This window comes from Clavelina lepadiformis, unplaced genomic scaffold (genome assembly GCF_947623445.1).
Source record: "Clavelina lepadiformis unplaced genomic scaffold, kaClaLepa1.1 scaffold_277, whole genome shotgun sequence".
Classification (NCBI taxonomy): domain Eukaryota; kingdom Metazoa; phylum Chordata; class Ascidiacea; order Aplousobranchia; family Clavelinidae; genus Clavelina; species Clavelina lepadiformis.
The window spans coordinates 22,501-25,679 of record NW_027508307.1 but is presented as its reverse complement, the minus strand read 5'-3'; the positions used below and the strand labels follow the sequence as shown (position 1 = coordinate 25,679).

The window sequence follows — 3,179 nt, the reverse complement described above, 5'->3', positions numbered from 1 at the left end:
ATCCTTTTGAACTTGGGAGTTTCAAGCAAGAGGTGTCAGAAAAGTTACCACAGGGATAACTGGCTTGTGGCAGCCAAGCGTTCATAGCGACGTTGCTTTTTGATCCTTCGATGTCGGCTCTTCCTATCATTGTGAAGCAGAATTCACCAAGCGTTGGATTGTTCACCCACTAATAGGGAACGTGAGCTGGGTTTAGACCGTCGTGAGACAGGTTAGTTTTACCCTACTGATGAAGTGTTGTTGCGATAGTAATTCTGCTCAGTACGAGAGGAACCGCAGATTCAGACATTTGGTTCATGTGCTTGGCTGATAAGCCATTGGTGCGAAGCTACCATCTGGGGGATTATGACTGAACGCCTCTAAGTCAGAATCCCGCCTAGAAAGCGACGATGCACTCGTGCCCCGTCCTCGACGGGCAAAGTTAGGCGGCCGTTGGGCCGTTGGCAATGCCGAGATCCGACCTTACGCGAGTCCGACAAGTGTGACTCCCGCGTCGGTTGACCCTCCTGTTCGAAAGGCGGGGTGCTAAATCATTTGCAAACGACCTAGTTGAAGATCGGGGTGTCGTGATCACTAGAGCAGTATCTTCACTGCGATTTGTTGAGAGTAAGCCTCAAGATCTATCGATTTGTCCGCAAGGCGGGCGCCCGAGCGACTTCGGCCGACAGGCCGGGGTCGCTCTTTTCTCTTCAAAAATTTTCGGCACACGTCCCGGTTCGTCCTGGGTGTGTGCTCTTTTTTTTTGCCATTCCGACGTCGCGTAATACGTTCGTTCCATGCGTACATACTCACAAAAACACACACACACATACATACATACATACATACATACATACATACATACATACATACAAGCATGGAAGATTGAATTGCTATTTATTTGCATTTTTCCTCTAGCGACCGTAATGTGTTTCTTTTTTGTCGCTAGTTGGCGCCCTCGGACTACCGTAATTTCCACAACGCGTCCGTTTTGCCATCGCATTCTTCCCTGCGGCACTGCTTGCTCACAAATTTTTTTCTTTTCAGTATATATGAGCGAAGCAAACATTTACCTGGAGCATCAGCCTTCCGCTATTATTATTATTCCGCTTAAACCTATTCCTACTGCAATGTTCAATGATCAACTCAATTCCCGACGAAAGACGGTCTATTCTGAGTTACCCAAAACGGTGACTGGCAGGTGAGTGCATTTGATATATTTCTTTAGCGTTTGGACGTGTGTGATTCAATATATTTTGTATGACACTCTGTTACATTGGCGTAATTGAGCTCTTCAATTTAATTTAATTTAATTTTATTTTATAATTTAACAATAACTTTAATTGATAAATACGTTGTCATTGCCTTGCATTGACTCACGTAGCTTTGCAATGCTGCTTGACGATTATTTGATGATTTTGTTGTATGACATATATTGTTATGATTATATCGATTAAAATTGTGCACTTTGACACTGTATGGCATTAGATTAATTTTATAGACTTTTGACTTCGAAATTTTTTCAAGTCGATTCACACCAAAAAAATGTTAAGTCCAAACGCCCAGGTCGCGCGGATAGCCCTCACCCGCCGCGGATTTTCCCAAGTCGGAAGAGCTTTAGCCGCGAGTCGGTGTTTGGACTTTAACTTTTTGTTGGTGTGATGAGACTTGAACATTTTTTAGAGTCCAAACGACCAGGTCGCGCGCATAGCTTTCACCTGGCGCGGATTTTCCGAACTCGGGAGAGCATCACGCGCGGGTCGGTGTTTTGGACTCTGAAAATTTTTCCCATCCACTCCAAAAAATGTTAGAGTCCAAACGCCCAGGCCGCGCATATTCTCTTGACCGAGCGCGGATTTTTCGACCTCGGAAAAGTTTTTGCCGCGGGTCGATGTTTGGACTCTGAAATTTTTTCAAGTCTCGACAAAAAGTTAAAGTCCAAACGTTGGGAAATATTTTCAGAGTCCAAACGTTCGAGTTGCGCGCAGTGCCCGGCCGGGGCGCGGTTCGGCGGCCACGGCAAGCGGCCACGCACCTTCCCAAACTCCAAATCCGGCCGCGAGGTCGCGCGATCCCGAGGCCGTTCTGGGGTACCATGGCGATGCAGGATTCTGTGACTACTATGAGGGAGCAGGCAGTCGTGTGAGCGAATGCGCGCGCGAGTGCGAATCGAAGCAGAATCGATCTCGGTTGGCGTCGGGCACGATGGGCAGATGTAATGCTGTTCGCGCGGTCGCCCATGCTTAGCCGGGGTTTTGAGCGGTCTGTCGGATCCAGTGGCAAGCTATCGGCGTGCCTCGGCGCGAGTATTGCACTCGAATCGCCGGGCAGCGTCCGGAATCGACGGTTTTCGGAGCTCGTGCAAGCCGCGAGCGTAGTGTTTGAGTAGCGATGTACACGGAGAACGTGTGAAAAGAAACGCGGGGCGCCCGTCGTCCCGCAGCAGCCTCGTTTGCTGCGAATAGCTACCTGGTTGATCCTGCCAGTAGTCATATGCTTGTCTCAAAGATTAAGCCATGCAAGTGTAAGTACGAGCTCTCGTACAGTGAAACTGCGAATGGCTCATTAAATCAGTTATGGTTCATTTGATCGTACGTGTTACTTGGATAACTGTGGTAATTCTAGAGCTAATACATGCGAAAAGCGCCGACTCACGGAGGCGTGCATTTATCAGACCAAAAACCGACCGGGCCTCGGCCCGTGCTCGTTGGTGACTCTGGATAACTTTGCGGATCGCACGGTCTTGCACCGGCGACAAATCATTCAAGTGTCTGCCCTATCAACTTTCGTCGGTACGGTATCTGCCTACCGAGGTTCTTACGGGTGACGGGGAATCAGGGTTCGATTCCGGAGAGGGAGCCTGAGAAACGGCTACCACTTCCAAGGAAGGCAGCAGGCGCGCAAATTACCCATTCCCGACGCGGGGAGGTAGTGACGAAAAATAACAATGCAGGACTCTAACGAGGCCCTGTAATTGGAATGAGTACACTCTAAAACTTTTAACGAGTATCCATTGGAGGGCAAGTCTGGTGCCAGCAGCCGCGGTAATTCCAGCTCCAAAAGTGTATATTTAAGTTGTTGCGGTTAAAAAGCTCGTAGTTGGATTTTGGGCTCGGGCCGTCGGTCCGTCGCAAGGCGTGTACTGGCGTGCCCGGCCTCACCTTCGGTTCACCGTCGGTGCTCTTGACTGAGTGTTGGCG

At 49.1% G+C, this 3,179-nt stretch overlaps 1 non-coding gene across 1 annotated transcript in view; it reads left to right on the top strand.

Annotated features, from left to right (window-relative positions):
• The first annotated feature begins 2,445 nt into the window (after positions 1–2,445).
• Positions 2,446–3,179, top strand: part of LOC143473113 (small subunit ribosomal RNA) — a 1,808-nt gene continuing 1,074 nt past the window's right edge. Inside the window, exon 1 of the ribosomal RNA XR_013120404.1 lies at positions 2,446–3,179. This exon is cut by the window's right edge and continues 1,074 nt beyond it. This is a non-coding gene — a ribosomal RNA (small subunit ribosomal RNA).